The sequence below is a fragment of the Oncorhynchus mykiss genome, chromosome 16 (assembly GCF_013265735.2).
Source record: "Oncorhynchus mykiss isolate Arlee chromosome 16, USDA_OmykA_1.1, whole genome shotgun sequence".
NCBI lineage: Eukaryota > Metazoa > Chordata > Actinopteri > Salmoniformes > Salmonidae > Oncorhynchus > Oncorhynchus mykiss.
Window position 1 is genome coordinate 73,322,365 of NC_048580.1, and position 12,515 is coordinate 73,334,879.

Here is a 12,515-nt window from a genome sequence, read left to right on the forward strand (position 1 = left end):
TCACAATACCCCATAATGACATCACAATACCCCATAATGACATCACAATACCCCATAATGACATCACAATACCCCATAATGACATCACAATACCCCATAATGACAAAGCAAAAAAAATACTGAAATGTTACATTTACATAAGGATTAAGACCCTTTACTCAGTACTTTGTTGAAGCACCTTTGGCAGCGAGTACAGCCTTGAGTCTTCTTGGGTATGACGCTCTAAATCTGGTACACCTGTATTTGGAGAGTTTCTCCCATTCTTCTCTGCATATCCTCTCAAACTCTGTCAGGTTGGATTGGGAGCATCGCAGCACAGCTATTTTCAGGTCTCTCCAGAGTTGTTCGATCGGGTTCATGTCCAGGCTCTGGCTAGGCCACTCATGGACATTCAGCGACTTATCCCGAAGCCACTCCTGTGTTGTCTTTGCTGTGGGCTTAGGGTCGTTGTCCTGTTGGAAGGTGAAGCTTCACCCCAGTCTGAGGTCCTGAGTGCTCTGGAGAAGATTTTCATCAAGGATCTCTCTGTACTTTTCTCCGTTCATCGTCCCCTGGATCCTGTCTCCCAGTCCATGCCGCTGAAAAACATCCCCACCCAATGATGCTGCCACCACCAGAGATGGTTGTCCTTCTGGAAGGTACTCCCATCTCCACAGAGGAACTTCAGAGCTCTGTCAGAGTGACAATTGGTTCTTGGTCACCTCCCTGACCATGGCCCTTCTCCTCCGATTGCTCAGTTTGGCTGGGCGGCCAGCTCTAGGAAAAGTCTTGGTGGTTCCAAACTTCTATTTAAGAACGATGGAGGCCACTGTGTTTTTGGGGATCTTCAATGCTGTAGAAATGTTTTGGTACCGTTCCCCAGATCTGTTAGAATCTGATAGTATCAGAGCTCTACGGACAATTCCTTTGACTTCATGGCTTGGTTTTTGCTCTGACATGCACTGTCAACTGTGGGACCTTATATAGACAGGTGTGTGCCTTTCCAAATCATGTCCAATCAATTGAATTTACCACAGGTGGACTCCAATCACGTTGTAGAAACATCTCAAGGATGATCAATGGAAATAGGATGGACCTGAGCTCAATTTTGAGTCTCATAGCAAAAGGCCTGAATACTGTAAATAAGGTATATATTTTATATTTTTTTGTATAAATTTGCAAACATTTCTAAAATCATGTTTACACTTTGTCATGATGGGGTATTGTGTATAGATTGATGAGATAAAATACATTTGATACATTTTAGAATAAGGCTGTAACATAACAAAATGTGGAGAAAGTCAAGGGGTCTGAATACTTTTCGAATGCACTGTAAGTGCCTTGGAACAGGGTATGGTAGTAGGTGCTAAGCGTACCGGTTGAAGTGTGTCAATAACTGCAACCCTGATGGGTTCTTCACGCTCAACATTTCTCTGTTGTGTATCAAGAGTGATCCACTATCCAAACGACATTCAACCAACTTGACACAACTGTGGGAAGCAATGGAGTCAACATCGGCCAGCATTCCTGTGGAACGCTTTCAACTCAACATAAGAAAGTTGAGTCAACTCAACATAAGAAAGGTGTTCCTAATGCTTTGTCCACTCGGTGTATACACATCAATGGCACTGAGACATCAGAGTATGAAAGCCGTGGTCACGGTCTTGGAATGTCTCATTCTCAGTTTTACAGTAGATGGCGCTAATTCACCAGTAGATGGAATGCCCAATCACCACATCCAAATATGAAGAAGTGGGGGTGTTATGCTTGGTGTTGCTTCTCCCCACGCTCCCCACGTCTCTTTAGCTAACTGAAGAGAAAATAGTCCGACACCGATTAGTCCCTCTTTACTCCATACTCCATCATTTTATGACAGTATTATCAAACGCGGTCAGTTGCGTTTTTATTATTAGTTCCCCCACCCCCCACCCCTGTGGCTTGTGGCTGCCTAGCTAGGCTAGCTACTCCCCTGTGTAGCAGCGCTTGGCTGGCTAGCTAGCTGTCTGAGCTATTGTTTGTTGTTGTTGCAGTCAAATCTCAAACAAATCACAGATGGTGTAAAACAAGCCCTCCAAGGTAAGTGTTGCAATAGCTGTTGCTGTCTTATTAAGTTATACTCCTGCTTTGATGTTCACGAATAAAAAGGGGGGGGGGGTGATGGCAAATCAAACAAGTAATGTTATCTTGCTAGCTTATGTAGCTAGTTAGCTATTCTTTAGTTGTATCACGAATTATCATGATGGGTCATTGGGTCTTTGGTGTGTGGTGATGATGTCAACTAAATGTCACAAAGCTAATGTTAGCTAATAGCAGCTAACTAGCTTGCTAGCAATCAAAGCCTTAGCATTTGTTGACAGTTATTTGCCTTTTTTTGTCTTTGAGATCATCTGGATGATCCTATGGTATTATAACAGTGGCAATTAGCCATCTCACCCATCATATATTATCTCTAAGCTTGTCAGCTGTAGCAAGCTAACGTTGCTAAATCAACTCAACCAGAGACAGGCTAACGTTAGCAAGTGTTAGCTAGCTAGGTAACTAGCTAACCAGATACATTGCACCTACCAATAGTTAGCTAGCAAGCCAACTAGCTATGCTATCTAACATAGCTAGCTAGCCAGCTACCCAGAAAAATAATAGTAAGAAGTAACTTTAGCAAGCACGATAATGTTAGTTATTCGAAGCAGATTGCTACATTTGAAAGGTTGATTTGACTAGACAATTGTTGTTTTTAGATAAGCAGTTAGCATAGCTAAGCTAATTAGCTAGCTAGGTAACAATGACAGAACTGTCAAGGAGATGTTGCAGCTTCTAGACAAGACTCGTTTACTAGCAAACTGTTTGCGAAATCTGTGATTTCTGTAAATTCAGATTTAGGGTCATCATTTAAAAAAACACCGTTCATTTTAGGGTAAGAGTTGCCTGCTTGGTACCTTTCAATCTCTAGCTAGTTGTTTGTGTTCCCCCCCAAAGCAAACAATGAGTGCTGTTCTATTTCAATGCGTTATGCTTTTTTTTTTTGTCCTCTGAATGTTGCCACAACAAGCAGTTGGCAAATTTGATGTGAAAAGTGATTGCTGTGTACTGGATGTGTTCTCAACATAAGGAACTGTAACTGTGATCAAATTATACATGTTCTTTCTTACAAGTTGATATAAAAGCACCATGAATTCTTCCACCCCATGTTTGGCTCTTTACTGTACTGTCAGGAGGACAGTAGATCAATCATTTTAGTTTGGTCTCTCGGTGCTCTCTGTGTAAAACACAGCTTCTCAGTTGGAATAAGAGTGGTGGTGTTTTCACCATAAACATTGATTGAAGTGTACTGTCTGGGACCATTCTGTTCAGTCACACACACACACACACACACACACACACACACACACACACACACACACACACACACACACACACACACACTGTTAAATAGGCATGCAAGGGTCCTGTAAATGTCTGTCTACTGTTGCACAAGGCATTTTGTTTGGTTAGCCTAGATGTCTGCTGACTGAATAGGAGTAATCTGATGAACGTCTGGAGAGAAGAACACTTCACATTCACCCAAGAAGGTCATTTGTAATTGTTCAAGGATTGATTTGAGCGGGAATGGCAGCTTGGAGAGCAGGGAATGATGGTGTTGGCATACATCTGGAAGCCTTTGCCTATGAAGTGTTTGTCTGACTGGGGATCCCTTGGGAGTGCCTTATTCCCATGGTGGGCCTATTTTATTCCCATGGTGGGCCTATTTTATTCCCTGGGTGGGCCTATTTTATTCCCTGGGTGGGCCTATTTTATTCCCTGGGTGGGCCTATTTTATTCCCTGGGTGGGCCTATTTTATTCCCTGGGTGGGCCTATTTCATTCCCTGGGTGGTCCTATTTCATTCCCTGGGTGGTCCTATTTCATTACCCGGGTAGGCCTATTTCATTACCCGGGTAGGCCTATTTCATTACCCGGGTAGGCCTATTTCATTACCCGGGTAGGCCTATTTCATTCCCTGGGTGGTCCTATTTTATTCCCTGGGTGGTCCTATTTCATTACCCGGGTAGGCCTATTTATTCACAGTGTACACCTAATTATTCACTGTGCTGCTGTGGCAAGTCTTTGTTAGTTGATTTGTCAATAGGCAGGATGGGGGAGGGGGGGGGGGGGGGGGGGGGGGGGGGGGGGTGTTCGTATGCAGTCAGGCAGCGTGCTGTTTCTTTGCTGCGTGTGTGGTGTTGTTCTTCACCTAGATCTCTCTTCAGAAACATCTTCCCCTCCTCAGCATTGTCCGTAAGATAATGCAGCATTATGGTTAGTCTCGGTGGAAGTCAAGTGAGTCAGAGAGTTGCAGTGGGAGAGGTAACATATTATCCACCATCTATGAACATATGTTTTGAAATTGAAGGAGACATTTTTTTTTCTTCTTCTCTCTGCTAGGTTCTTATTGTTTTTATTTTCTTGTTAGGGATTTGAAGAATCCCTGTACGGTGAAAGCACTTTGTGACAACTGGTGTCATTTATTATTATTGTTTTTTTCAAAAAACCTTCATAAATAGGCTACATTTGATTTAAAAATAAAAAAAAGTGGGTTATTTCTCCATTGAAATGGAGTCTTGGTATGTATGAAGTGATTCTGTTAGCCTCTTAGATGACACAGGGTAATTCAGCACAGGATTGACTGTTTAAACATTCCAGTACTAGGCTTCTTTTAGATGGTTTATTTATTACCGTTGAAATGTTATTCTTTGTGAAATCCTCTACACACCATAAGACTGCACTTGATATGGTTGGGTAGCATGAGTCATCTTGCTTTGTTTTTTTAGTCCCTCAAACGTTGAGTGTTTTGGAGAAAACATTTTTTTTTTCTCTCTCTCTCTCTCTCTCTCTCTCTCTCTCTCTCTCTCTCTCTCTCTCTCTGTCTCTCTCTCTCTCTCTCTCTCTCTCTCTCTCTCTCTCTCTCTCTCTCTCTCTCTCTCTCTCTCTCTCTCTCTCTCTCTCTCTCTCTCTCTCTCTCTCTCTGTCTCTCTCTGTCTCTCTCTGTCTCTCTCTGTCTCTCTCTGTCTCTCTCTGTCTCTCTCTCTCTCTCTCTCTCTCTCTCTCTCTCTCTCTCTCTCTCTCTCTCTCTCTCTCTCTGTCTCTCTCTGTCTCTCTCTCTCTCTCTCTCTCTCTCTCTCTCTCTCTCTCTCTCTCTGTCTCTCTCTCTCTCTCTCTCTGTTTATCTGCCTGGTTACATTGTTACCTTGTAGGACAACGTTCCTTTGTCCAGAGCATTAATTTACAGTGTTCCCTCAAAGAGCTCTTGGTGGGGCTGTTCAAGTGCTGAATATTTATTACAAGATGTATCTGTCATCCCATACTGATAGGCATGCAGCACATGGTACTCTCTCACAAGACAAGCAGGCTTCTCGCTCTCTCGCCGTCTGTCTTTGTCTGTCTCTGTTTGTCTGTCATTGTTCTCCTCAAAATATATATATATATTTTTTTTCTGGTCATGTGGCGAGAAATTGGCTGTTGCAGTGGTTCTCATGTGTTGTTTTAAGATATTGGGCTGAGTGACAGGCCTGGCTTACTGGCAGGAATGAGACACACACAAACTCCTTTCTTTCTTTCTGTAGACATCTGTGGCCTTTTATTGTCCCCAGCACAAGGTGCACCTGTGTAATGATCATGCTGTTTAATTCGCTTCTTGATATGCCACAACTGTCAAGTGGATGGTTTATCTTGGCAATGGAAAAATGCTCACTAACAGGGATGTAAACAAATTTGTCCACAACATTTGAGAGAAATACGTTTTTCCTGGGCTGTTTTTTATTTCATCTCATGAAACATGGGACCCAGATTTACATGTTGAGTTTATATTTCGTTCATTCCATTGCATGAGCCACCTAATTTACCATCATTTAAATGAACATTCTACATTACCATGGAAATGATTGCATCACAATACCAGGCAGCCATCGTGAGTGTACCTGTCAAATTGCCAGAGGTTAGCGGTTTCAAGCTCATTCTCATTAATTGTTCGCTGCAACGCCTTGCTAGTTTCAGAATGGGGCGACGTCAGTTTCATCATTTCATCCATGTTATCGCAGAAACAAGACGCATGAAAGCCTAGGCTGTCCCGTCTTCAGCCAGCTGTTGTGTAAACGGTTAAGCCGGTTGTTTTACATTCATCCACAACCGTCTGTGGCTATCCAATCAGCACCCTTCTACCCATGTGGACAGGAACATATTTTTGCGCAAAACACGCTGGAATCTGTTTTCTCCCAGAAAGCTCACTAAAGGCCGTCTTCTTCTCTGACCTTTTCCCAAGGGTTTTCCTGGCTTGTTTTGTAGTGATACAGATCAGTCCTACCAAATGTAGGCTAGTCCATCAATATCTGAAAGGCTTCATGTCTAATTGTCAATTCATGCCAGGGGTGTCAAACTCATTTTACGTCGGGGGTGGGGGTGGGGGGGGGGGGGCGTTCTTGGTCTTCAGCGAGGTCCTGGGATCGCACTGAAAAAGTCCTCGCCGTCAAAATGTACAAAAGAAAGAAGACTGTCTCTCGTTTTGGGGGATTTTAGATATTCTCTGACAGTTTTAATATTTAATTTAGGTGATTTATTATTAGTGAGTTTGACACGGTCAAGAAACTGTATTAATTTAGATCCGCCATCATTTCTACTAGAGTTCGACCAATTTTAGGATTTTTCAATACTGATACCGATTTATTGGAAGACCAAAAAAAGCCGATACCAAATAATCTACCTTTTTATATATATATATATATTTTTTAATAATGACAATTACAACAATTCTGAATGAACACTTTTATTTTAACTTAATATAATACATAAATAAAATCTATTTAGTCTCAAATAAATATGCTAACATGAATTTCTTTTCACTAAATATTCAGGTTTAAAAATATATTCTTCTGTGTATTGATTTTAAGAAAGGCATTGATGTTTATGGTTAGGTACATCTGTGAAACGATAATGCTTTTTTCGCGAATGTGCTTTTGTTAAATCACCCGTTTGGCGAAGTTGAAGTAGGCTGAGATTCGATGATAAATTAACAGGCACCGCATCGATTATATGCAACGCAGGACAAGCTAGTTAACCTAGTAATATCGTCAACCGTGTGTCGTTAACTAGTGATTATGTGAAGATCGATTGTTTTTTTTTCTAAGAAGTTTAATGCTAGCTAGATACTTTCATTGGCTCCTTACTGCCCCAAAGTCCTTTTGACGCTGCGCTCAGGTGGTCAGCGCGTAACAGGTGGTCAGCGCGTAACAGGTGGTCAGCGCGTAACAGGTGGTCAGCGCGTAACAGGTGGTCAGCGCGTAACAGGTGGTCAGCGCGTAACAGGTGGTCAGCGCGTAACAGGTGGTCAGCGCGTAACAGGTGGTCAGCGCGTAACAGGTGGTCAGCCTGCCACTCAGTCTCCTCGTGGAGTAACAGGTGGTCAGCGCGTAACAGGTGGTCAGCCTGCCACTCAGTCTCCTCGTGGAGTAACAGGTGGTCAGCCTGCCACTCAGTCTCCTCGTGGAGTAACAGGTAGTCAGCCTGCCACTCAGTCTCCTCGTGGAGTAACAGGTAGTCAGCCTGCCACTCAGTCTCCTCGTGGAGTAACAGGTAGTCAGCCTGCCACTCAGTCTCCTCGTGGAGTAACAGGTAGTCAGCCTGCCACTCAGTCTCCTCGTGGAGTAACAGGTGGTCAGCGCGTAACAGGTGGTCAGCCTGCCACTCAGTCTCCTCGTGGAGTAACAGGTGGTCAGCCTGCCACTCAGTCTCCTCGTGGATTGCAATGTAATCTTCCATAATCGACGTCCAAGAAGGCCCATTACCGATTTGTTCTGAAAACTTGAAATCGGCCCTGATTAATCGGTCGACCTCCTAATTACACACCGTTTTGATTGATTTGATTTGGTTTGAGTCATTTTCAAGTGTATTGATTTGGGTCTCTCTACCTGTAGGCCATCTATCTGATGCTGTCTGGTCCAAACGAGACATTGTTGCCGCCCATAGCATTGAAGGCAAGCGAAGCCAGCGACCATCTGGCCTCCCTTGACAAAAAAAACGTATACAAAATTTGCTAAACTGAGCGAGCTCAACTGTGAATAGTTCTGTTGCACCAACAAGAAGACAGTAGAAGGATGACCCCCCCTGTAGTGTAGTCTGGGACACTAGAAGGATGCCCCTCCCCCCCTGTAGTGTAGTCTGGGACTCTAGAAGGATGCCCCTCCCCCCCTGTAGTGTAGTCTGGGACACTAGAAGGATGCCCCCCCCCCCCCCCCTGTAGTGTAGTCTGGGACACTAGAAGGATGCCCCTCCCCCCCTGTAGTGTAGTCTGGGACACTAGAAGGATGCCCCTCCCCCCCTGTAGTGTAGTCTGGGACACTAGAAGGATGCCCCCCCCCCCCCCCCCCCTGTAGTGTAGTCTGGGACACTAGAAGGATGCCCCCCCCCCTGTAGTGTAGTCTGGGACACTAGAAGGATGCCCCCCCCCCACCCCCCCCACCCCCCTGTAGTGTAGTCCGGGACACTAGAAGGATGCCCCCCTGTAGTGTTTTCATGGGACACTAGGAGGAGAGGGAAGACAGGACAACACAGTAGGATCTGAGTGAACTATTTAACTAGAGAACATTGTCGCTCCCTGCTGCTACTAGTGGCACTTCCAGAAGCAGACTCTGAGTTCTGTTAAACAGCGCTCCGTCAAGCCTTTGACTCCCCTTTCATTAGGAGATGAAGTGTTTGTCTTTGAACTGAGGGACACAAATGGGACACTATTCCCTATGTAGTGCACTACCTTTGACCAGAGTCCTATGGGCCCTAATCAAATGTAGTGCACTACATAGGGAATAGGGTGTCATTTGGGACTCACAGCTGTGAATAATGGAGGTAAGGTGCAGTCGTTATTGACACACACACAGACACACAGACACACAGACACACACACACACACATACACACAGATAAACACACACACACAGATACACACACACACAGATACACACACACACACAGATACACACACACACAGATACACACACACACAGATACACACACACACAGACACACACACAGATACACACACACACACACACACACACACACACACACACACACACACACACACACACACACACACACACAGATACACACAGATACACACACACACACACACACACAGATACACACACACACACACACACACAGATACACACACACACACACACACACAGATACACACACACACACACAGATACACATGCACACAGACACAGACACACACACAGACACATAGACACACACACATGCACACAGAGCGAGCACACACACACTAATACTAACACTGATACACAGGATACCTTATTGCTTTCCCCTCTCTGGTAATGGGACCTCCAATACATCTGGACACCATGTTGTTGACAGACACAAAATGGTAGCAAAGTGTAAGCTCCGATCTCTTGACACCAGATCAAAGGTAAATAATGATTCATATTTAATCAGCAATTATTAGGAAAGACGTTTCTAGGCTGTGTTTGTGTCTGTGATCAGTTGAATTATTCTGTGGACTAAATTGATCAGTTTTATAGAGGAGGGGGGTCCGTATGAAAGGGGGGGAGGATCCATAGGAAGGGGGGGATCCATATGAAGGAGGGGGGAGGATCCATATGAAGGAGGGGGGGAGGATCCATATGAAGGAGGGGGGGAGGATCCATATGAAGGAGGGGGGGAGGATCCATATGAAGGAGGGGGGGAGGATCCATATGAAGGAGGGGGGGAGGATCCATATGAAGGAGGGGGGGGGATCCATATGAAGGAGGGGGGAGGATCCATATGAAGGAGGGGGGAGGATCCATATGAAGGAGGGGGGAGGATCCATATGAAGGAGGGGGGGAGGATCCATATGAAGGAGGGGGGAGGATCCATATGAAGGAGGGGGGGAGGATCCATATGAAGGAGGGGGGAGGATCCATATGAAGGAGGGGGGGATCCATATGAAGGAGGGGAGGAGGATCCATATGAAGGAGGGGGGGAGGATCCATATGAAGGAGGGGGGAGGATCCATATGAAGGAGGGGGGGAGGATCCATATGAAGGAGGGGGGAGGATCCATATGAAGGAGGGGGGAGGATCCATATGAAGGAGGGGGGGAGGATCCATATGAAGGAGGGGGGAGGATCCATATGAAGGAGGGGGGAAGATCCATATGAAGGAGGGGGAGAAGATCCATATGAAGGAGGGGGGGAGGATCCATATGAAGGAGGAGGGGGAGGATCCATATGAAGGAGGGGGGAGGATCCATATAAAGGAGGGGGGAGGATCCATATAAAGGAGGGGGAGGATCCATATGAAGGGGTGGGGGAGGATCCATATGAAGGAGGGGGGAGGATCCATATGAAGGGGGGGATCCATATGAAGGGGGGGATCCATATGAAGGGGGGGATGATCCATATGAAGGGGGGGATCCATATGAAGGGGGGATCCATATGAAGGGGGGGATCCATATGAAGGAGGGGGGAGGATCCATATGAAGGGGGGGATCCATATGAAGGGGGGGATCCATATGAAGGGGGGGATCCATATGAAGGAGGGGGGGAGGATCCATATGAAGGATGGGGGGAAGGATCCATATGAAGGAGGGGGGGAGGATCCATATGAAGGAGGGGGGGAGGATCCATATGAAGGAGGGGGGGAGGATCCATATGAAGGAGGGGGGGAGGATCCATATGAAGGAGGGGTGTATGAAGGAGGGGTGTACCCTCCTGTAGTTGTAGGGTGCCTTCTGTACCCTTCTCTAGCTGTAGGGTGCCATCTGTACCCTTCTCTAGTTGTAGGGTGCCATCTGTACCCTTCTCTAGTTGTAGGGTGCCATCTGTACCCTCCTCTAGTTGTAGGGTGCCATCTGTACCCTTCTCTAGTTGTAGGGTGCCATCTGTACCCTTCTCTAGTTGTAGGGTGCCATCTGTACCCTTCTCTAGTTGTAGGGTGCCATCTGTACCCTTCTCTAGTTGTAGGGTGCCATCTGTACCCTTCTCTAGTTGTAGGGTGCCTTCTGTACCCTTCTCTAGCTGTAGGGTGCCATCTGTACCCTTCTCTAGCTGTAGGGTGCCATCTGTACCCTTCTCTAGTTGTAGGGTGCCTTCTGTACCCTTCTCTAGCTGTAGGGTGCCATCTGTACCCTTCTCTAGCTGTAGGGTGCCATCTGTACCCTTCTCTAGTTGTAGGGTGCCATCTGTACCCTTCTCTAGTTGTAGGGTGCCATCTGTACCCTCCTCTAGTTGTAGGGTGCCATCTGTACCCTCCTGTAGTTGTAGGGTGCCATATGTACCCTTCTCTAGTTGTAGGGTGCCATCTGTACCCTTCTCTAGTTGTAGGGTGCCTTCTGTACCCTTCTCTAGCTGTAGGGTGCCATCTGTACCCTTCTCTAGTTGTAGGGTGCCATCTGTACCCTTCTCTAGTTGTAGGGTGCCTTCTGTACCCTTCTCTAGCTGTAGGGTGCCATCTGTACCCTTCTCTAGCTGTAGGGTGCCATCTGTACCCTTCTCTAGCTGTAGGGTGCCATCTGTACCCTTCTCTAGTTGTAGGGTGCCATCTGTACCCTTCTCTAGTTGTAGGGTGCCATCTGTACCCTCCTCTAGTTGTAGGGTGCCATCTGTACCCTCCCCTCCTCTAGTTGTAGGGTGCCATCTGTACCCTCCTCTTCTCTAGTTGTAGGGTGCCATCTGTACCCTTCTCTTCTTGAGTGTCTGTCTGGAGAGTACATCCGCTCTGTGTAGTGGGTGGATATTTCCCACTGAACTACTTACAGTTTAAAACACACTACCATCAGGGAGAGGCTGGCAGAGAGAGAGAGAGAGGAGGGAGGGGGGGGGGGGGGGTTCAAGGGAGAGGCTGGCAGAGAGAGAGAGGAGGGAGGGGGGGGGGTTCAAGGGAGAGGCTGGCAGAGAGAGAGAGGAGGGAGGGGGGGGGGTTCAAGGGAGAGCGAACAGAGAGAGGGTGAAACACAGCAGTGCTATCTAATGGATCAATTTGTAATAAATCTGTTGCCTGAAGCTGTTGTGCAGGCAGCTCTAGTCTCCTCAGCTGAGAGGTGTCTGTTGCTGCGTCTCGCAGGCCAGAGACTGCTTGTTGGCTCGTCAGACAGCTGGGCATATCACTATCCTATCACTGAAGGAAATGTAGACTCACGTACATAAACGTTGAAGCATTTAAGCGTAGCAGAAGTTTTGTTTTGCCAGGGACAGTTTTATATGAGTGGGTCACGTTCCTTTTACATACAGAATTAATTGATATATATATATATATATATATATATATATATATATCTATTACATTTAACATTTTAGTAATTTATCCATTTAAAAGGCTTTTAACATTTATTTTTTTTACCAGCAAACACTGGGGACTTCCCCCAAAAGACTAGACTTCCCCCGAAAGACTAGACTTCCCCCAAAAGACTAGACTTCCCTCAAAAGACTAGACTTCCCCCGAAAGACTAGACTTCCCCCGAAAGACTAGACTTCCCCCCGAAAGACTAGACTTCCCCCCGAAAGACTAGACTTCC

The 12,515-nt window shown here is 46.0% G+C and overlaps 1 protein-coding gene across 2 annotated transcripts in view; it reads left to right on the forward strand.

Moving 5' to 3' along the window:
* Positions 1–1,737: 1,737 nt before the first annotated feature.
* LOC110491178 (arginine-glutamic acid dipeptide repeats protein) overlaps positions 1,738–12,515 on the forward strand; it is a 336,789-nt gene continuing 326,011 nt past the window's right edge. For both annotated transcript variants that reach the window (XM_036947766.1, XM_036947767.1), the window contains exon 1: positions 1,738–2,055. The gene's annotated coding sequence lies outside the window, so the exon portion shown is untranslated. The remainder of the gene's footprint in view (positions 2,056–12,515) is intronic.